Below are 22,712 nucleotides of genomic sequence, written 5' to 3'. Positions count from 1 at the left end.
GAGACAGGGCCACCTTGGTGACTCCGTCTTTTAAGTGTCTGACTTTGGCTCAGGTCATGATCTCACGGTTAGTTAGTTCAAGCCCCACATCAGGCGCTCTGCTTTCAGCACAAAGCCTGATTCAGATCCTCTGTCCCTGTCCCCACCCCTGCCCCTCCCCTGCTTGTGTTTTCTGTCTCTCTCAAAATAAATAAACTTCAATTTTGTTTAACATTTATTTATTTTTTTGAGAGAGAGAGAGAGGGAGACACAGAATCCAAACCAGGCTCCAGGCTAAGCATTGTCAGCACAGAGCCTGACATGGGGCTTGAACCCATGAGTCGTGAGATCATGACCTGAGCTGAAGTCAGACGTTCAATCGACCGAGCCACCCAGGTGCCCCAGAATAAATAAATAAACTTTAAAGAGATAGAGAGAGAGAGAGAGAGAGAGAGAGAGAGAGAAGAGGTATCTGCCCTAATATACTTCCTTTTGCTCCTGGTAAATCCCATTCTCTAACTCATCCCAATAAATATTTGCTGCCTTGGTTAATCAGTAAGCAATAGTCTCCCTCCTGAGGGCTGGAGTAAGAAAGGAGGCAAGTTGTGAGCTGGCTACACTAAGTCCAACATCTATAGGTTGAGTTTTTTACCCACAGGACAGAGGTAGCGCTATAGAGCATCTAAGCAGATTCCTCAGCTCATAGCTTAGTGTCTTAACACAATTTCATGATCTTTCCCCTGGTGGAGCAAATGCTCCTGCTCATCAGTAGCTAAAGAATAATCTGGATTTTTTTTTCTGGGCAAGAAGTGTTTATGTCTGTATTAATTTATGTCGCTGCTCACAAGTTCATAGAAGGTTCAATTATTATTTTCAACTAATGTATGTAACCGTAGATCTTACATGGGTAATGGGAATCCATTTTAGTCTAAATTTGCCTTTAACTTAAATGTAATAAAATGGGTAGGTCTTTGGAGATGGGAAGAAAGAGGGATGCGAGAATCAAATGGTAAGTCCAGAGAAAGGAATTTAATACTGTTTTCTTTCTATCAGAACTTCTGTGCAGCAGTGTGATATCATCAGATAGTTCTACACATTGAACATTTTCTTTCTTTAAACATCAGTGGAGTTGAAGCCTGAAGCAGATGACAACGTGATGTTTTATCTGCTTCTGTGTCAGTTGGGTTGACTGCAGCAGCATGCCAGTGATTACACCTTTTTAAGTCTCTGCAAAGACAACTTTTTTTTCTCTTAATTCAAATTGAATTCACACAGTATACTGTGGCATGTTTCTTCAAACACCTTGCTTTCAAGCACTTTCCAATTAATAAAGACTTGGGGAATGTTTTCTGGAATTAATGAGGTTTTTCAAGACACATGCTATTGAAAGCACAACTCCTTGTTTCTGTTGCTATTTATACCGCCTCTTGGAGATTTTACTATTAGGTGTTTGTTTGTTTGTTTGTTTGTTTGTTTTTGACAGCTCTGCATGAAGTCACTTATAAAAAATGAAATTTCCCTTTCATTCTTGTAATCTTATATGTGTAACAAGCTAAGTGCTTACTAAATTGAATAAATACTCCATGGGCAGTATTGAATATGATACATTACAATGTGTTTTAAAATGATGAAATACAATATTAAGAATAGGAGGTAGTAGTTTCAAAGACAGAACATAATACAAGAATAATCTTAGGAGTCAAATATTAGTTCAAAGGAACAGAATAAACTATTACTCTACTATCACCCAAATATTTCAACGTCTTATAGCATCTGCTCAATGTAATCATTTGTATTGATTGACAATCAATAATTTCCAGTTGATTGGAAATCTGTGACTTATGTCCAAATTTGGGGAGATTTCTTTTTTGGTGGTTGGATAGCCATTATTCATGACTATTTTCTTTGGTTTCCAGTGTTGCTACTATTCTTCTTTGAATTGTGTGTGTTATTTTCATTGTTTTCTCCAAAAGTACATCATTGAATGAATTTTTTTAAAGACATATTTATATATTTTTGAAAGAGAGAGAAAGTACAAGTGGAGGAGGGGCAGAGAGAGAAGGAGAGAGAGAGACTCCCAAGAAGGCTCCCCTGGGTCAGCACAGAGCCGAAGGTAGGGCTTGAACCCAGGTACCATGAGATCATGATCTGAGCCAAAGTCGGACCCTTAACTAACTGAGCTACCCAGGTGCCCCCATCATTGAGTGAATCTTAAAGGAAGAATATATAGGAAATAATATTGCTGAGTCTGTTCATGTCTGACAAATTCCTTACTTCCCTACTTGGCCCTCAGACTTAATGATATTTTGGCTGGGTATAGAATCGCAAGTCAATAATTAGCTTTCTGCCTAGAGCTTTGAGGGGTTCAATTCTTAATACTTAGAAACTAGAAAGGCAGGTAAGAGTATCCATACTAAACTCAGTTTTAGTTCTTGGTGAATAACCATTTTTACTGCTCTTTCTCTGAAATATTTTGAGCCTATTCTTTTAACATATGTTTTCTGAAATGCCAAATTCTAAGTGGTGTAATTTTTGTCATCCATCTTGGTTTTTTCATTGTGAAGATTGGGATCTTTGGTTTGGGAAATTTTTATTTATATGTGATTATTATTCATGTTCATCTTTTTTAGAACTTTCTCTAGAACGCATAGTAAAAAGGTATCTGTGAACCTTACTCTCTCTTCAATCATTTTTGTTCTATTTAGATTTAACATTCTTCTTTGAGCAGTACCCAATTATATACATTTTCACAACTTAAAAATAAAAATGCAATGAATACACAAACTTGAAAAATAAATCTCTTTTCTCTTTGGCTGTCAGATTTATCTTCTTTTTTTACCCCCATGGGAGCTTACTGTGGTAAAGGAGTTTCTCTGTCTTGCTGGCTTTTTTTCCTCTTAATATATTTTGGAGATAATTCCATCATAGCCTATATAAATAGATCTACCTCTTAAACTATTGTCTGGCTCTCTTATAATCTGCTTTGCCTGTCTAATCTTGATGGCTGTCTATGCAGATTCTAGTCTTTGGCTTCCATAAACAATGATAAAAGTTTTCATGGAAATATTTTGTGTCTATAGTTTGCATGTCTATAAAATAAAATCCAGAAGTAGAAATACTAATTAAAAAGATACTTGCTTTTAGTATTGTGGTATATATTTGCTTAATATTTTGTTGAGTTTCTCTCCAGAGCGGATACAGAAATTTATATTCCTAAGAACAGTGAATGCCTCTTTCCCCACACTTTGCCAATGCTGGGTATTAATTTGCTTTTTGATGGATGCTGATCACAGTAGTAAAAAAAAAATAACCTTTGGTTTTGGTTTGCAGTTTTTCAGTTGTGAGTAAATGTGAACATTTTTCAAATACATCAGTGCCATTTGTGGTTTGGTTTTTTCTCATAGGAAATGTCTTTTACATCCAATGCCCATTCTTTTCCCTAAGAATTTGTCATTTTTCCTTACTGATTTGAGACCTACCTATATAGGATAGAAATAACTTTTTCTTTGCTGATTTGAAACCTACCCATATAGAATAGAAATAATTTTGTATATCACATGTGGTAGTATTCTTTTGGTTTGTAGTATGTTTTAAAGTTTGTTGCCTTTTTTTCCACATGTGACTTTGATTTTCTATGAATTCAAACACATCAATTTTGTTTGTTATGGCTCTCCAATTGGTATATACTTAAACTGTCCACACTCTGAGATTACTAGACACATCTGGAGATTTTATGTATACACACACACACACACACACACACACACACATACACATACATAGTCACATATGCATATATACATAAACCATACATACAAAGAATCACCCTTTTAAAGCTAAAAAGCTGACCATCAGGTTTATTTTTTAAGTTTAAAAGCAAGAAATTATCACTTGAAATTTTCTACAATGCATTATTTATCAGAAGTGTAACTAGTTTCATGTTAAAAGTGTTTTTAGTTTCAGGTCATTTTCTACAAATTTTGGTACCTATCCTGTAATGCAAATGCATGCTCTTCTGTGCCTATAAATTAAGCATGAGGCAAGTAATTAAGTGTCTTTAAGATGAAGACCTCAAATCTCTTCTCTCAAGGGTATGTGCCTGTGAAACTTCTAAGGCTGTGAAAAAAACAAGAGCTATGAAAAACCACGGCTTAACCTCACTAAATGCACCGGGTACCTTTATCTGTAACATGGGCAGTTCTTCTGCCTTATGTGTTACTTGCAAACCTAGGAGTACAAAGAGTCAGGTCAAAGTTCTTTGGAGTGTAAACTCTGGGTCAGGCCTTGTGCTAAGCTGTGGACATACAGCCTCATTTCCTGAGGGGCATAACCGCTTGCTTTGGTAGGTAGTATTGTCTACACCATTTTACAGTAAACCACAACTTGGAGGCATTAGGTAATTGCTCAACATCACCCGTGTAGTAAGCAGCAAGAAAAAAAGCAGACGTGAAGTTTTCCTGACTCCCTAGCCCTCTTCACTTACTGTTTATTTCATAGTGCCTGTAACGTTTGTTACTGTGGCTGTAAGCTTTTGAAATGGGGATTCAAGAAAGAAGTAGCTGGTTTGCTGAAGCTAATTCTTTTTAACATATTCAACTCCGTATTTTTTAGCCTTTATATTTGATAATCTTTAAGATTAAGGACATTGTGACAGTCTGTGGTCAACTAGAATGTATTATGCATTGGGTTTTATATTTAAAGTAATTAGAGATTCAAGCTTTAGACTCATAGGGACCTGGATTCACAGCCTGTCTTTGAACTTAATGGCTGTATGACATCAGGCAAATTAATTAACCTTTAAATCCAATTATACTATCTTCTAAGAAATAAGATTAATAATGGCACCCATTTCAAGAAGTTGTGAGGGTGTTAAATGAACGTAAGCTTCTCCAGAGTCTTATTTTGCCTATCACCATATCCCAGGCACCTGGAAAAATGTCTATCCATAGTAGCTGCTCAATAAATACTCATTGAATAAGTATCAAAAGTTTATTGCGCTGCCCCTGGATTTGTCACTATTAGCCGATGCAAAGAATAAGAGCACACATTTCTAGTTTTCTTTAAATTTTATTTTCTAAGTTATTTTTAATTACTATTATTATTTTTTTTAGCGAGAGCAAGTGAAGCAAGGGAGAGGGGCCGAGGGGAGAGAGAGAGAATCTTAAGCAGACCCCAACACGGGGCTAGATCCAGGAGCGTGGGATCATGACCTGAGCCAAAACCAAGAGTCAGACACTCCACTGACTGAGTCACCCAGGTGCCCCTTGTAGTTCTCTTTAAATGAGGAGGATGATTTGAGATTCCTGGTTAAACAAACATTTTTCAGTGACAATTAGCAGAGATGAGATTCTATGAAACCCAGCTCCTTATCATCCACCTGCCTTTGCTGCTTTTAGGCTTCTGAGAGATGTTTACCTTCTCTTCATTGACTAAATGAAGATAGGGCAATTAATTGGTGACAACATTTATGTAAATGTGTCATTTTGAGTACTGAGACTTCATGTTCTTAACTAGTACTTTGTAGAATACCACAAATTACTGAACGAAGTTTTGAGGATGCATAGCTGACTATGTTTCCAAGAGGGAGACAATGGGAAAGAGAGTTTCTAAGAACTGCAAAGTAACAATCCAGTGCACCTTCTCACTATAAACATCAGTTTGGGAGTTGATCAGTGTTAATTCTGGAGGCAGGAGAACAACTGAGTTCTCCACCGCCCCCAGTGAGCCCGGACACTTGGATCAGGGTCTCCATTCACAAAACTCCTATGAGTGAATTCAACCACCAGAGTGTAGGTTCTCCTGGGCCCAGTGAACTTTTTCCATCTTGTTTATTACTCTTTCTCCAGTGTTTAGAAATAAGTGGTCAATAAAATTTAAGTGAAAGATTGAAGCCAATGGCAGGCGGCCTTTACGGTAGCTGTTTCTTTTCAACCAGTGCGGATCAATGGTACACTTACTTTTGTTTTCAAGGGGGAAATACAAGTAGAGCATACATATTCTAGGGAGTTCGGTCAAAAATAAAATTTTTGTTTACTAATTATCATACCAGTCAGCGGAGATCGACGGAACTTCACTTCTCGGTATAGCTAGTTTTGAGTTGACGTGGAAAAGGGTCATTCCAGAAGCACAGACACGTAATCAATCATTAACACGGATTATAAATGAAAAAGATTTAAAACCTCTGAAGACAAATGTCCTGTCTTCTTGGCTGATCTGCAGCATGGTTGGAACTCAGACTAGTCTCTAGGTCAATTTTTTTTTTCTAGAATGTCAATCAAATTCGTTTCAAATAATAATATAAATGTAGTGATTTTGTATTTTCTGTGCTATAGCGATTTGGACTTCTGAACATGTCTGTTTCTTTCATGTCGTTTACCACTATGAGGATACAACATGGCGTATTCCATGACCTGAGAGAATACTTCTGTTACTTGCATGTGTCTTGAGCACGCATGTGTAACTACCTCACCTGGGTGCAAGATGAGTTGCGTTTGGGATTTAAATCATTGTTTTGTAACCTGACAAGATGCTTTGACAGACTGTGAAGACTAAAGCTCCCGTGAAAACCGTTCTCTCATTTACTTTCACTTGCTCAATTATTTTGAGCCTTACCCAAAACAGGGATTCATCACCTCCAGAGAGACGTCAGAAGATGTCAAGATGTAGATTTGTCTTTTTTATCCTTGCCTTGCAAATGAGATTCCATTGTCAAAATGACAGAAGATTCAAGCTGGAGAGAAGCCCCCAGAAAAATGTGAGAGCTTCCTCACCGTATGAGTTGCAACTGGCCTATTAATAAGTGTTCACTCATGTTGGGCCTGACCTCAACCCCATGACCGGACTTCTGGACAGAAGTTTCACAATTGCCGATCAAATGCATGGATACACAAATTATATGGGGATATATTTTAAAAAGGTATGAGACAGGTTCCTTACATCAGCTATTGATTTGTCCTCTTTTGAACTTCAAAGAACTTCTCTAGTGGGTAACTTTGTGACATGGAAGCCAATAGAAACAAAAAGAAGTGTTGTTTATAGTGACCTCATTATGCTCAGCGTTCAGATAATGATCTGGGTCTTGCAGCGAAGGCTTTGATCTGGGGGAATTGTGCTAGAAATGTTTCCGAACCAGGTTTTCCTGTGGCGTGAAAATAATTTTGTGTTGCTGTGTGTGCAGCAAACAAGCTTCATTTGGTTAAGGGGGCTCTTTATCCGGTTTTGTTTACTCTGGATCTAAGAGCTTTTGATTCTAATATATCAAGTAAAATCTGTGTTCTTGACACTGTGGTTGACTCCTCGACACTGAGGCCAGCTTGGACTCTTCGTCTAAGTTTAGCCATGAGGACTTAATTTCTGTTGGCAGCAATATGTGTCGTCGGGGTCACATGACCAAATTGTTGCTACCGAGAAACCAGAGTTTTGACATAAAGAACCCATACTCCTAAGAAAAGTCCCAGGGTATCCTTGCCGCAAATGAACGTCGGCAATATGAAAATGAGAGCGGGGACAATGGCAGCTTCCTTGCAAATCGGGTAAAGAAGTAGATGACAGCCTGGAGACAGAAAGACCCTGGGCCCTTGTCACCATCACTGAGCAGCTTAGAACCCACGGTACCCAAGTCCTTGAGTTTTGTTTTGTTGTGTTTTGTGTGCGTTTTTTATGTTTGCAGGAGATAAAACACTTTCTTACTCATGAATTCCACATAAGTTGGTTCTTCTATTACTTACACCCCAAAATGCCCTGGTAAAGATAGATCAGTAGCATGGACCCATGTTACGAACTCTGTGTTGTGATTGGTAGGCGGGTGCTCAAATTTTAGATTTTAGAGGAGGACAAAGGATGGAAAGGGGTTTCTGCGAATAGGTCTGAAGGATACTTGTACGCATTTGTCTAGAACGGGTTTAGAAGAAATATTTGCAACCAGTCCCCTGGCCCATGTGGCTAAGGGAAGGATTGTGTCTCAACCTACATCCCCGGGCAATGTGCCACAATGACTTATCCCACCCAAAATGCACCGGGACAGGTGCTTCCGGATTTAATGCACTGATAAAAGTGATGAAGGTGATATTGCAGCCCACAGTTTATCAATTGATTTCTCTCTGGGGATTTGCTATTCTAAACTCTGTCCCCCGCCCTCCGCTGGATAATAGCTGTGATCCTGGGCTTTTATCTTGTTCTTTTGAGTACGCAGTGTCCTCTTTGTCTATATTTGTACACTATTTGACAGCTGCATCTTCTGTATGAGCACAGAAGGGTCACTGAATATTGGGACATTTGAGGTTGAATTTGAATCCCATTTTGGCAAGAAAACTTCCTACTGGAAAAAAAAGAGCTAAAAATGAATGTCACATAGTACAAAACATGAGGCCCATGGTGCTTCCTGTCCTAGCCTGGGTTTTCCCCATGACAGAGCTAAAGACCAGGGCTTGCCTCCAGGTAGTTAATTTGTGAGGCAGCCCCAGGGAGCAGAAGTAAGAGGCTAAAGGGAGTAAAAAGTAATTTCAGAGAAGGGGAATGTGATTTTACAAAGATGTACAATTGGGGCGCCAGAGCGTGTCAGTCGGTTAAGTGGCCGCCTTCAGCTCAGGTGAGTTCGAGCCTCGCGTTGGGCTCTGTGCTGACAGCTCAGAGCCCGGAGCCTGCTTCCGATTCTGTGTCTCCCTCTCTCTCTGTCCCTCCTCTGCTCACACTCTGTCTCCCTCTCTCTCTCAAAAATAAATAAACATTAAAACATTAAAAAAAGAGAAAGGTGTATAATCACTCCCACTGTGGGCAACTGGGGCTTGATCTTGTTGGGACCTTCTGACATGTAGAATGAGCCTCAGAACAGTAAGGAACATAAAGGAGGAACATTCATCCATTAGCTCTCGTGCCCCGTAGGTCAGGAGTCACCTGTGTGTAACTCCCTCTCTCTTCCCGGCTTTGCATACGTGACTGCCATGAGAGTTCCCACAGGGGTGTCCTGTGGTGAACTGATGGAAGCCCTGAGAAGGAAGCAAGACGCACAGGTGCTTAGTGGTAAGGGTACAACTTTGTGAGTGCAACTAGTGTAGCAATAATTAGGATAAAGGATGATTTGAGAGGACCTGTGAAAAGGAATAAGATGTGTCTAGTGCGCTTTCTTTCCACTGCCATGAACTGATGTTCTCTCCCTCCCCCCATGCCCAGGTAAGAGATAAGTAGCTCAGAGACATTTCTGTTTTGTTACTTCGCGACTAATATTTCACGGGCAACCCTGATTCTGGAAAGCAAATAGCTCAAACGAAGACTAGGAGAAATACTGAAGGAAAATCCAAAATGAATCTGAAGGCAGCAATAATAAATCATACACGCACATAAAATACTGGAGAAAATCTATAGGAAGTAAGAGGCACAGAAGACTATTTCTCAGAGTTATTTTGCTAAAGTAGGGAGAAGGATCTGAAACCAAGTTAGCAAGATACGTTACTGAGTGGTCTGGCTACTTCGAGAGAGTGGAGATGGGTGGAGTTATTATTACGTGCTGTCCTTAGGAGAGTACTTGACACTGAAGCCTTGGCGGGTGCTTGCCACTTTTCACGTGTAGCTTCAACACACAGAAATGAGAATGGGCACACAAAAGCAGCCCACCTGTGGAGCACCCTGAAGGAAACAAACACGATTAATTTGATGCAGTGTCTACCAGAATTCTGGAATGCATTAACGGTATGAGTGTGTGTGCGTGTGTGTGTGTGTGTGTTAGACATTCATATATGTGTGTTTGCGTATATTTATATTTAAATCAGGTCATCAAAGATGTATAAAGTGAGGCCAAACTGACTGCAGTTCACATTGTCTCAGAGATTTCAAACTGAAACTGATCACGGAGCCAGTGATCATATGTATGAGCAGAGTATATTCCGTAAGACATTTTCCTTATAATAGGTCCAGTACACGCTTGCCAAAAGGGAGAAATGCTCTGGCAAAGGACATTATAGCGGACATACAGTCTTTTAGAGGCACGATGGACCCTAACACGGTAAGGACTTTGACGAGTCTTGAAGGACAAAAACTGAGTACAATCTCTTAAATAGTGGTGACCCACATTTTCCAAGAGTAACACAATTTGGGAAATGCTGCGGGTAGACATAATGTTTCACGTTTCAGCTTTTTGACAAAGTCTCTCAAGGTCTTCTTGTAAACATGATGATGATGTATGGATTGGGCTTTGGCAAAATTAGGTCAGCTTGTGGCCAGTGGAATTACTGTTCTCAGCATATTGACTAATGGGTCATTGCCGGCACACAAAAGAAGAGTTCTCTGGTGACATGCCACAGAGCTCTGTCCTTGGCACCTGCCATGCTTAACTAGTTTATAAATAACTCGGGTAATGATCTGAAAAAAAGAAGAATGTTGAGAGAAGGAAGTAATATTCTACTGCATTGTAAACCCGTACAATGCTTTGAAAGAAAAAGCGTTTTTTTGAATCTGATAGACCCAAGTTCATTTGCTAGCATTGCTATTTATTCCCTGTGTGGTCACCGTTAAATTGCCTAGCCTTGTAGAGTTTCTAACGAGTAAATAAATACGGAGTTAATTACGGTAAAGGTAGTAAATGACCTGTAAAAAGTAAAATGCTTTACTCATTTGGCAGACTGTAAGCAATGCAGTATTATTAGCAGTATTATTACCCAGAATTGCACTAACTTGATAGGTTATAATGAAATCTCAGAGATACATTGTGAAGTTGATATGCGTAAAATTAATTTGAAAAATCAGTTATAGAAGTATATGTAAGAAATACCTGAACTTATCTGATTTTTATTCGTTGGGCTATAGCTCTAGAGTTAAATTGATTGCAAACTCACTGTGAGGCAGAACTACACATGCAACTTCTCAGAGTTAATACAATCTGGGCAGCAGTTGTAAAAATGTATGTCCAGACCAAGGCAAACATGCACTTTAGGGTACTTTGCGTTGGTCACTACCATATCTGGATAATTCTCTGTTGACAAAGGGCAACATTGACCGTGTCCAGCACATGCATAAAAGGGTGACTCAGATGGAAAACGTCAAAACATGTTTCATAAAGATAGTGACAAGGACTATGGAAAAGGCGTTCAGTAACCCTGTCTGACAAATTTAGTCGAAAAGGACAAGGCTTTTGTGGTTGTTTTGGTGACATTTTACTTTTATTCTTTTTTCCTCCTCCACTTTTAAAACAAATGTTTATTTTTGTGGGAGAAAGAGCACACCTGGGGGAGGGGCAGGAAAAAGAGAGGGAGCTGTCAACACCGAGCCCGATGCGGGGCTTGAACCCACAAACCGTGAGATCATGACCTGAGCCGAGGTCGGACACTCAGCCAAATGAACCACCCAGGAGCCACCGCATTTCTTTTTACCTTGTATGTTTTTATCTTGTATGTTATCTTGTATGTTGTATGTTTAACTTCTTCATGGCCACTCATCCCCCGCTCTTGGACTTTGCTTCTTAGACTCTAGTTTTGTGCCGCAATAAATAAAAGTACCTTGGATTTTAAATGGCTGACAAACTTCCGTGTATGAAGTGCTCTGTAGATAATTCATCTAAAGATTCAGTTCTCAAAACTTCTATACAGACTTTGATCTAGACGCACAGTAGCGACCTGCCTACTATCAAATAAAAGGCAAACGCTGTGGCCTAGGACTCAGGTTCACTGAAATGAGCAAACAGAGAACAATGGTTTATTCCTGTTGTAAATAAGCTGTGTCTGCTTTTTAATTATTTTTGTGCAAATACTATGTGGGTCCCTATAGATAATTGTGTGTGTGTGTGTGTGTGTGTGTGTGTGTGTGTGTGTGTGTGTATATATATATATATATATACACACATATAGGAGAAAATAAAAATCAAGCATAATCCATATTTCTGCTTCCCTTTGTTGTGAGATGGACCTTACAAATCAAGAGATAAATAAAAAGACTTCAGAATAATAATAATTCATTCCTAAATATTTTATTCTTTTTGATGCAATTGTAAATGGAATTGTTTTCTTTTTCTCTCTCTTTTTTTTTAATGTTTATTTATTTTTGAGACAGAGAGAGACAGAGCATGAACGGGGGAGGGTCAGAGAGAGAGGGAGACACAGAATCGGAAACAGGCTCCAGGCTCTGAGCTGTCAGCAGAGAGCCCGACGCGGGGCTCGAACTCACGGACCATGAGATCATGACCTGAGCCGAAGTCGGACGCTTAACCGACTGAGCCACCCAGGCGCCCCTTCTTTTTCTCTTAAAGTTTGTTATTGTGTGTGTGTGTGTGTGTGTGTGTGTGTGTGTGAGAGAGAGAGAGAGAGAGAGAGAGAGAGAGAGAGAGGCAGAGAGGGAGAGAGAGAATTCCAAGCAGGCTCTGCATTATCAGCACAGAGCTCAACATGGGTCTAGAACTCATGAACCATGAGATCATAACCTGAATTGAAATCAGAAGTCGGATTTTAATCACCTGAGCCACCCAGGCACCCCAGAATTGTTTCCTTAAGTTCTCTAGTTCATTTTAGTGTATGAAATGCAACACATTTCTGCGTTTTGATTTTTGTATCCTACAACTTGACTGAATTCACTTATTCTGATACTTGACTTGGTAGAGTCTTCAGGGTTTTCTCTATATAGTATCATGGCATTTGCTCTCTTTTCAAGTTAACAATGGTCCATTTTATATGTGCTGAGGATCTTATGCAGTCCTCTTCGAATGTTTTGTTGTTTTTGTTTCAGTTTATCTGTTCAAATTCCTTACATGTATATTTTAACATCAGTAGGTTTTCCTTGTGTTTGTGCATGTTTTACCTCTGTCCACGTGTTTCCTATTAGAATTCTTGTCACTTGTTAAGATGGACATCTTAATGGTCTATTCATTCCATGGTCTGTTCGTTTCCTTGGGCAAGTAGCTGTCCTTGGATAGCTATCTCTTTTACATAGTTTACAAAGGAAACCCATCCTTAGGTAATCTGAAATATTCCGTAGTTCTTAGTCACTTTATTAATGCATGAGTTGAACAAATATGTGTTGTATGCCTAGTCTGTTTTAGGCATAGTGTTAAGGGTTAAAGATAAAGCCATGGAAAGTAAAAAAAAAAGTATAAACTTCTAATGTATAAACATATATATATATATATATATGCATATATAAATATAAAATATATAACAAAAAATGCATAAAATTCCCCACATTTATAGGAATAATGTTTCAGTATGAGACAAAAGTGAATAATAAATTATATTCTTGTGTTGTTAATTTCAGTTGGGAGGGATACTTTGAAGGCCACGTGTAAGATGTCAAGTGTGCTTTTTCTGGGGATGTGATGTGCTGGGAAACGATAAGGGAAGATTTGTAAAGTGAGTTTTGAGTAATAGGAGTTCTGTAGGAGGAGGAAGGGTACACAGGGAAGCTGTTAAGGCGGAAGGAACAAAGCAAACAGCCAGCATCCCTACATGAGTCTTCAAACCTCACCCTGTGGGGCCTCCCACCCTTGGCTTCTGAACTCTGCCTCTATCTCACGTTGTTCCCTGATGCCTTATAGGAGGTTTTAGTCCTAAAAGGGCTGTAGGGGAATTATTTTTCGGAATCTATACTTCTACTGCTCTACTCTTCTCTTTTCTTCAGAGCTTTTTTCTGGTGGAGGGAACAAGTACAACTCAAGCAGGGAAGTGTCAGGAGTTCATATCCCAGGGAACACTTTCCAGCCAATGAGTTCCATTGTCATGGGATGAATAGCATCATTTCTTTGTCACTCAGCTGGGACATCTCTAAGGGGCATTTTAAACACTGCCCCGGTGTATTGCAGTGGGATTGAGCTCTTGCATTCTTTATGATACAACCCAACCGTTATTGACTCTCTTATTTGCTCATCATTATTTCCCTACTTTCTCTCTCGTGTTTCCTGATACTATCTACCAAATAGATTGCTTTTCTCACGTCTTTGTGTCCAGGAAACCCCAAACTTAGCTAGTTGTTAGTGCAGATAATCGCTGGAAGCAAATCCTCGTACATTCAATGGTTTACCTCCTTGAGGAGCTAAGTTTTTTTTTTTTCTTTTTTTAATTGTGATGAAGTCTAAATTATTAACTGTGTTGTCTTCCAAGGTTAGTGTTTTTTGCATTTATTCAGGAAGTCTTTGTCTATTTACAACAGTGTTGCCAAGATACTCTCCCGCTTGTTTCCAGGAGCTTTATATTTTTAGGTTTTATGCTTAAGTCTGCAGTCCATGCTTAGCTAAATTTGGTTTATGGTGTGAGGCATGGGTTGCTATTGAAGTGATGGTCATAAAGCTTTTAGATTCCTTTGACTCTTAAGTGAAGTAGTACTTGACCATGTTTGTGTGAATCCATTTCTGGACTCTCTCTTGTGTTCTCTTGTTCCTTTTGCTTATATTTACATTAACAGCAGACTCATTAAAGCTTAAGTGTTACGGTAAGACTTAAAATCAGGTCATTTAATTCCTCCAAAATTGTACTTGTTTTCCAGGAAAGTTTTGACAATTTGGATACTTTATATTTCCATATAAATGTTATTAGCTTGTTGATTTCTACTCCCCCTCCCACCCTGAAAACAAAACAAAACAAAACAAAACAAAACAAACACCAAACCAGACAGCAGTTTGGTTGACAAAGCATTTATTTTATAAAAATAATTGAAATAGAATTTCCATATTTAAAATACTGCTTATCCCTACACATAAATGTGGTATCTCTCTCTTTTTGCTTTTTTCTTTGAATTCTCACAGCAATGTTCAGTGGTTTTTAGTGTAGAGTTCTGTTTTTAAAAATTTTTTATTACATTTATTTATTTTTTGAGAGACCTAGAAAGACAGAGCACAAGTTGGGGAGGGGCAGAGAGAGAGGGAGACACAGAATCTGAAGCAGGCTCCAGGCTCTGAGCTGTCAGCACAGAGCCCAATGTGGGGCTCGAACCCACGAACTGTGAGATCATGACCTGAGCCAAAGTCACAGGTTTAACCGACTGAGCCACCAGGGTGCCTCTAGTGTAGAGTTCTTAACATGTTACTAAACTTGTTTCTAAGTGGTTTATATGTTTCTGTGATATTTATTTTTGTTTGTTAAACATTTTTTTCAGTGTCTATTTTCTTTGTGAGAGACAGAGAGAGAGAGGGGGAGGCAGAAAGTGGGTGAGGGGAGGAGAGCGAGGGAGACACAGAATCGGAAACAGGCTTCAGCCAGGCTCTGAGCTGTCAGCACAGAGCCTGTCACAGGGCTAGAACTCATGTACCACGAGATCATGACCTGAGCCAAAGTCACATGTTTAACTGACTGAGCCACCCAGGTGCCTCTTCTGTGATATTTATTTTTAATTTCATTTTCTCCCATTTTTGTTGCCATTGCATTCCAAGAGAATTTTGTATGCTGAATTCATATCCTGAGGCCTTTCTGAATTCACTTATTGGGTTTAGTGTTTTTGTAGATTCCTTCAGATCTTTATCACAAACATGTTTTCAGCAAGTAGAGTTTTATTTCTCCTTTTTCAAACTTTATACATTTTATTTATTTTTTAAATTACTTCACTCAATAAAATCTCTAGCACAAAACTCAATAGAAGGTGAAAATAGACACGTTTATGTCATCCTGATTATAGGCTTATGGCAAAGGTATTCATGTTCACCATTAAACATGTTAGTTGTAGGTTTTTCACAGGTACTCATCACATTCAGGAAATTTCCTTCTATTGGTAGATGCCTGAGTGATTTTTTTACAAATGGGTGTTAGATTTTGTCAAATGACTTTTTCTATACCCATTGACATGATAGCATAGTTTATCTCCTTTATTAACGTGATGAATTATACTTATTGATATTTAAATAGCAGATCAAGTTTGGATTTCTGGATACACTCTACTAGCCATGATTTATTATCTCATTTTATGTATTGCTAAATTTGATTTTCTTAGATTTTGTAAGGAATTTTCTATATTGATGAGGGATATTGGTCTGTCAATTTTTTTCTCTTCAAATGTCCTGGTGCAGCTTTGGTTTTTGTGTTATTCTGACTTCATAAAATGAGTTTTGTAATGTTCTGTTACCCATCTCCACTTTCTGAAAAAGTTTGTGTAATACTGGCATTATTTGTTCACTAGATGTTTAATAGTATTCCCAGGAGATACTATGCTCATCTATGTGCCCATAGTTATCTTTGTGAGGAAAATTTTCTATTACAAATTTAATTAGTTCCTACTTCTTTTGTGTTTTTTTAAATAAGTGTCAATACCTTTTTCATTTCAGTGACTGTAAGATCTGTAGTAATGACCAATTTTTCATTTCTGTTGTTGGTAGTTAATATTTTTCTCTATATCGGGATCATTTTTGCTAGGTTGACCAATTACATTAAACAATATAAAGAACCAAATTTTGGGTTTTGTTGATTTACTCTGTTATTTTATTTTTATTGATTTATTTTATTTTCTACTCATTATTTATCCTCTTCTACTTCCTGTGGATATTGCTTCTTTTTTTTTTTCTTTCCTAACTTCTTTACATGGGAGATTAGATCATCATCCACAGATTACAACCCACAGGCCAGATGTATGTTTTTCTATTGTTTATACAATGCCAGAGTTAAATAGTTGTTATATAGACCATTTTCTGTAAGCCTAAAATACTTGTCTTTAAAGAAAAAGTTTGTCAATCCTTAGCTTACATTACTAATTTTAGATACTGATTTTCTAGCACAAACCTTTAAAGATAACCATTACTATATTTACATCCTACAAATTTTATGTTGTGCTTTCATTTTTATTCACCTGAACATATTTTCTAAATGCTTTCATTCTTTCTTCTTTGACTATAGGTTTATGTAGATTTAAGTTACCTAATTTAGAAATAAGTAAGGATTATTTTGTTGTTGTTCTTGATTTCTAGTTGTATGCTTAGGTATGCTTTATGATTTAAATTCTTTGAAGTATGTGGAGACATCTGTGACCTGCCATAGTGTCTCCCTTGATGTATATTGCAAGTACACTTGAAAGTAATGTATGCTCTGCAGCTAAGTATAGTGTTCTATAATTTTTATTAAGTTAAGTTGGTTGATAATATGATTCCACTTTTTTTGCATGCTTATATGCTGAAATCAAGAGTCAGACACTCAACCAACTGAGTCACCCAGGTGCCACTAGTTAGGTCTTTCTTGATTGCTCTTAATAATTGATTCTCAAAATGTCTGTTTCCTGTTTGGAATATTTAACCCATTTACATTTAATGTTAAATATCGGTATTGTTTAGTTTAAGTCTACCATCTGGCTATTTGTCTTTATCTGTCCAATTTCTTCTTTGTTCCAGAGATTTCCACCTGCTTTTTTTTTTTGTATTGATCACATATTTTTAAGTATTCTATTTTATATCTTTTTTTTTGGGGTCCTGGTTTTACGTCTTCATTTCATTTATCTTTGCCAATGGTTGCCCTACCAACTAGAATATGCATACTTAAAGAAGTGTAGTCTGTTCGGAAATAATTTAATGTCATTTCTCACCGGTGTAAAAACCTTACCCAGTACAGTTTGATTTAGCATCCCATCCTCTTTGCAATTTTTGTGATATAGTCATAACTACAAATGGCAAAACACCACAACACCATGCTGTTACTACTTTATAGACTGGACAACTTTTATCATTTCATGTAATGCTGGTCTTGCTCATTATTTCACATGTTAATTGGACCCAGAACTTTGTGCATGTTTTTATTATTATAGAATAATGTTAGCTTAGTCTGATTCAGTTGTATTGCACCCTGAAACCTCAGTGGCAGGCTTATGTGGAAGTGTTTGAGAAAACTAAGAACAGCTGAAATTGGAAGGACTAAATGAACCTCAGCAGTGACCAAATGACCTAATATCTAAGTTCAGAGGGCTGTAGTGTTCTTTAGCAATTGTCAATGACTAAGTGGGGTCTGTGATGGTGTTTGCAAGCACAGGGAGGAAACAGCCAATGATTAGAGCATCTTCTATATTTCAGCTCTCTATGCTTTATTTCATAAAACTTCATTTAGCTTTCAGAAAAGCTGTGCAAGGCAAGTTTTATCATTGTTTCACAAATAAAAAAATGTCAGGACATCTGACTATTGGATTTATGATAGTCAATATGATTAGGTAGGACCCCACCTGGCAACTATAAGAAGTACGGTCCAAACCCTAAATTTGAAATTGATAGAAACAGAGTAGAATATCAAGGCTGGTCAAGTAGACTAGACTGCAGACAAATTAGGATGTCCTGTGTAACTTCACCCCGTACTGCTATATAGACGTGACACATGTTGTGTGCGACCAGGGTACAGCTCAGCAGTCTTAAATGCCCAGGGCTAAGACTACATTGTGGGTTAATTTCATTTGTGGATGTGGATGAGTCCCAATATCTTCCTTTCTTTCTTCAGATGTGTTCTTGTAACTGGTTGGCACTAACTGGGGACATTAAAACCTTAACACAGGATTTTGGGAAGCTGCAAATCCCCACAAAACAGACTATTGAAGCCAGACACAGACCATTCAGTTATTCTCTCCTTTAGGGGAAAAAATTGCTAGGTAATTTTTTATTAATGGAACTCTAGTTTATTTTTAGACATTTCCACAGAATGTTTGCAGAGTGTCTTTTTATGTAGTGCTTTTAACAGTCCAAGTAATCATAAACACAGAAGCAGAAACTATGCCCTTCTTCTCTTACACACAAAAAAACAACTCTACAATTTGATTTCGTTTCTTTAATTTCTGTCTCTACTGGAAATAGAGTAAAAATGATCTCTCCTCGACCCGGCCTCTCCCAACACCCCGTGTTTATTGAAAAGCAAGTAATTCGCTATCAGTCTTCTTTCCTGCAGTATAAATTTCTGTTTTGTAAAAAGCTTTTAAAAATGGAGGTCCTGCTTTCTCACCTTTTGATCTGTCTATATTCTCCCATAAGGGATATTTTTCCTTAATTACAAGCAATTCTAATGCATCCTATTATAATCTTTTTTTATGAGATTCTATAATGTTGGGGAAAATACAAACTAAAATTAGTCTGTGAAACCAAATCACAGATGTTCAAAGATTCTGTTCAAGGTGGAGGTGAAAGTCATGTCTGAGTATCAAGGCCCAAGCAACTTGGGCAAAGAAACAGCAAGACGCTGCCATTGTCTTGCATGTTTATTAGTGTAATGAATCACATTTATGAAGGCATTACAAAGTTATAAACAGTTATAATATAACACTGCAGAGTGGTCCATCCCAGATACTCAATATATAATAGTTTTATTACTGCAGTGGACCAACATTACAATTAACTAAGGAAACAGGATACATATAAGTTATTTCAAAGCAGACACACACACGCAATGAGCCACAAAAGGTCAACTTTCTGGATTAGTTTAAAAGTGCATTCTCCTAAGCCAAAATAATGGTACAGTCGTCAAAACATTGTACATAAACCCATAAAGCACCCTTTCCCTGGCACCATTTAAGCCCTCTAGAATGAATCTTTAATGTGATGAGGCATTTTGGATTTTGCTATGCATAATGAAGAAATTCAAATTTAAAGAGTGCAGAAGGGTTCTCTACGTTTAGTAATAGCTCTGTCAGAAAGCTCTTGCTATCCTGTCCGTGGATCATTTTCCATCCCACCCCAAAATCATTTTCAGTCAGTGATGCATGTCTGCCTCTGGACTGGTTCTCCAAAGCTCCATTTCTTTCTGCCGGCATAAATCTCACAGATGCATAGCGGCAGGTTACCTTGTCTCTTATCTCTCTGTTTTGCACACACAAATGCCTTCTTTTGTCTTAAGGGGGAAAGCTATGATGACAGATTATAAGGCCATGGCATCATTTTGTAAATTAACATCATTATTTCTAAGACTCTAACATTTATCTGCATGGTGCTCTTGGAAGGGATTGCTTTCTTAGCATTGACTCAACTCTTTCTTCCTAGGAGTGGAGAAAATTTCAGGACTCATGAAACTTCACACACATTTTTTAAAAGCTTTGTGTTCAGCAAAATCCAAATTATATTTTGATGCATTTTCTTTTTTACCTTTAAAACTTTTCAGTGTTGGAGGGAAATATAATCAATAGCTACTCTTCTTACTTAAAGTTCAAATCAATACGATGTATGTGTTTAAGTTATTAGATATCCTCAAATATTTGATTATATAAATGACATAATTTGTCTTACATGTGGTTTTTTTTTTTTAAAAAAATTCTCAGGGCTCCTGAGTGGCTCAGTGAGTTAAGTGTTTGACTTTGGCTCAGATCATGATCTTGCAGTCTGTGAGTTTGAGCCCCATATTGGGATCTGTGCTGACAGCTCAGAGCCTCAAGCCCCCTTTGGATTCTGTGTCTCCCTCTCTCTCTCTCTCTGCCCCTCCCCTGCTTGCACTCTGTCTCTCTGTCTCTCTCTCAAAAATAAATAAACATTAAATAAAATTCTCAAAAATTTACTTAAAAGACACTGCCGGTGCATTTTAAAACCAAAATGTGAAATATCAATTCGTATCTTGCTTAAAAAAAATTGTGTATGTCAGACCGTGCCTTTACCTGTGTGATACCTAGATACCTAGTGCACATTCCAGGACAGATATTTTATGGTTGACAGACAGCTCACTTTACTTTTGGAGAGGTGATGGGGGTAGTAGAGGGTTGAATGAAGAACAGGTACCTACCCCATTTCTCTGGTCCTCAAGCCAATAGGGGGAATAACTATTCAGCTCTCTTCTCTTGCCCTGATAGCTGCCTCCTTCCTATGATGGCATTAGACTTCTCAACTCTTACTTGTAGTAGGTACTCCATTTAGGGAATTAAAAATACCTTCTAGCTCTCTGGTAATGGAACTTCCTTTTTTACTTATAAGCTTATGTTTCACCTTCCAGACCACTGTATGTGTTTTCATCATGCAGTAGGCACTTGACTTTGACCACCTTGCTATTCCACAACCACTTTTTAAATTTGACGAAGGTCAGATCTATATTTTGTATAGTTTATACAGCCTCAGGGTATCTGTCTTGTTCCTTCATCTTTTACTATGAGATGGGTTATGTTTTTTGCTTTCTGGAAAGAAATTCCAAATCATAAATAATTCTTTGCCTTTGCTTCAACAGTTATTTAACTTACATTCATTAGATCTTGAGTGTTTTATCTTTCTCCTAATTTAGAAGACATTTATTCTTACATCATTCTGTCCTTAAGACCATCTGATTAGATCAGTAAACTTAGAGGTAAGAATAGCCCTGCAATACCAAAACTCCATTGTTTCCTAAATTCAATAATGGATCCCAACACTGGAGTCTTTAAAGTGATCTCCCAGTGTGTCTTGAGGGCCCTAAGGTTGGGAGTTTTTACAATCCTTTTGGACAAGAAGAGTCCTTCCCTTCTTGGGTCCAAGTTGAAATCATTACCTCAAGCTATGCCACTGTGAATCACAATATTAAAATACTGTTGAGTATTTCCATGGTGACCATAACCCAGTGTAGCCCACCATCCATAGCAATCCTGAGAGGTCAGCATTATCAAACTTGTGTCACAGATGAAAAACATGAACATAGGAGCAGTTAAGGGAGCTTTCCAAGGTTTGTTAGCTGATGAGGATTTTGTGTTGGAGGCCAGAGCTGTTTCCTGTTAATCTCTCAGTTGATTTGGGTAATGGCATCATTTTGGTTTTATATATGGAACGTGACACTTAGCTTTGTAAGAAGGGAAAGAGACCAGTGCATATATCTAACTAAAGTGCTATTTAACTGAAGTGCACTTGTCTCATTATCAAATTTAGCCTCTTTTCTGAAATATAATAGTTAAGTAAAAATAAAACAACCACCCAGGGACAAGATATCTGCTCCCTAATCAGGTGTGTTCTTGTTCCAATAAAAGAAATCAGTGCAGAGGTACAGAATAGGGATAAATAGACTTTGGTAAAGAGTATAAGCTGTAACAGAAATGGAAAGATAAATTATTCTGGCTAAGCTACATACACTTTCTTGCTTGGTTCTCAGTAAAATACAGGGCTGGGGGGGAGGCAAATTCTCTTATAAAAATTGAAAGATGACACATCTTTGTATTTTGCAAAAGCTTCTTCTAACACTCTAAATTTCCACACTTGTCCCTTATTTTAGGAAAGCCACTCCATTTTGTTTTTCCAAGTGTATACATTTACTTCTTACTTTCTATATAAGCAGGCAGATACATAAAGCTACTTGCACCTAAGATGCCCAGTATTCAGAAATTCCATTTTCTCTCTTTCCCTGTCTCTTTCTCTCTTGTATACATGTGTATACACTTCACGCACACACACACACACACACACACACACGTAATAAAAGACAGGCTGCATTAATTTCCGTTCTTCCGTGTTTCAAAGTTTCATTTTGACCTCAGGCTCACAGGTACATACAGCAATAATTAAGTATTAAGCATGAATCCTTGACTGTATCTTTGTTTCCAGGTGTCCCCTAAAGATACATGATTGTCTCAAAGGTGGTTGTGTTCGTACAGGGAAGGGTTCTGTTCCTGGCATATAACTTTTTTTTATTATAGTTTTTCTTCCTCTTAAAAATATTTATTTAAATTTAAATTAATTTACAGCATAATATTCATTTCAGGTTTAGAATTTAGTGATTCATCACTTATATACAACACCCAGTGCTCATCCCAACAAGTGCCTTCCTTGATGTCCCTCCCCCCACCACCTCCCCTCCAGCAACCATCAGTTTGTTTTCTGTATGTAAGAAAAGATAAGTGAAAGAATATAATGCACTAGAGCTAATATGTCTGCCTAACTTATTAGT

Source organism: Neofelis nebulosa, chromosome 1, assembly GCF_028018385.1.
Source record: "Neofelis nebulosa isolate mNeoNeb1 chromosome 1, mNeoNeb1.pri, whole genome shotgun sequence".
NCBI lineage: Eukaryota > Metazoa > Chordata > Mammalia > Carnivora > Felidae > Neofelis > Neofelis nebulosa.
This window is presented reverse-complemented; position numbering follows the sequence as displayed.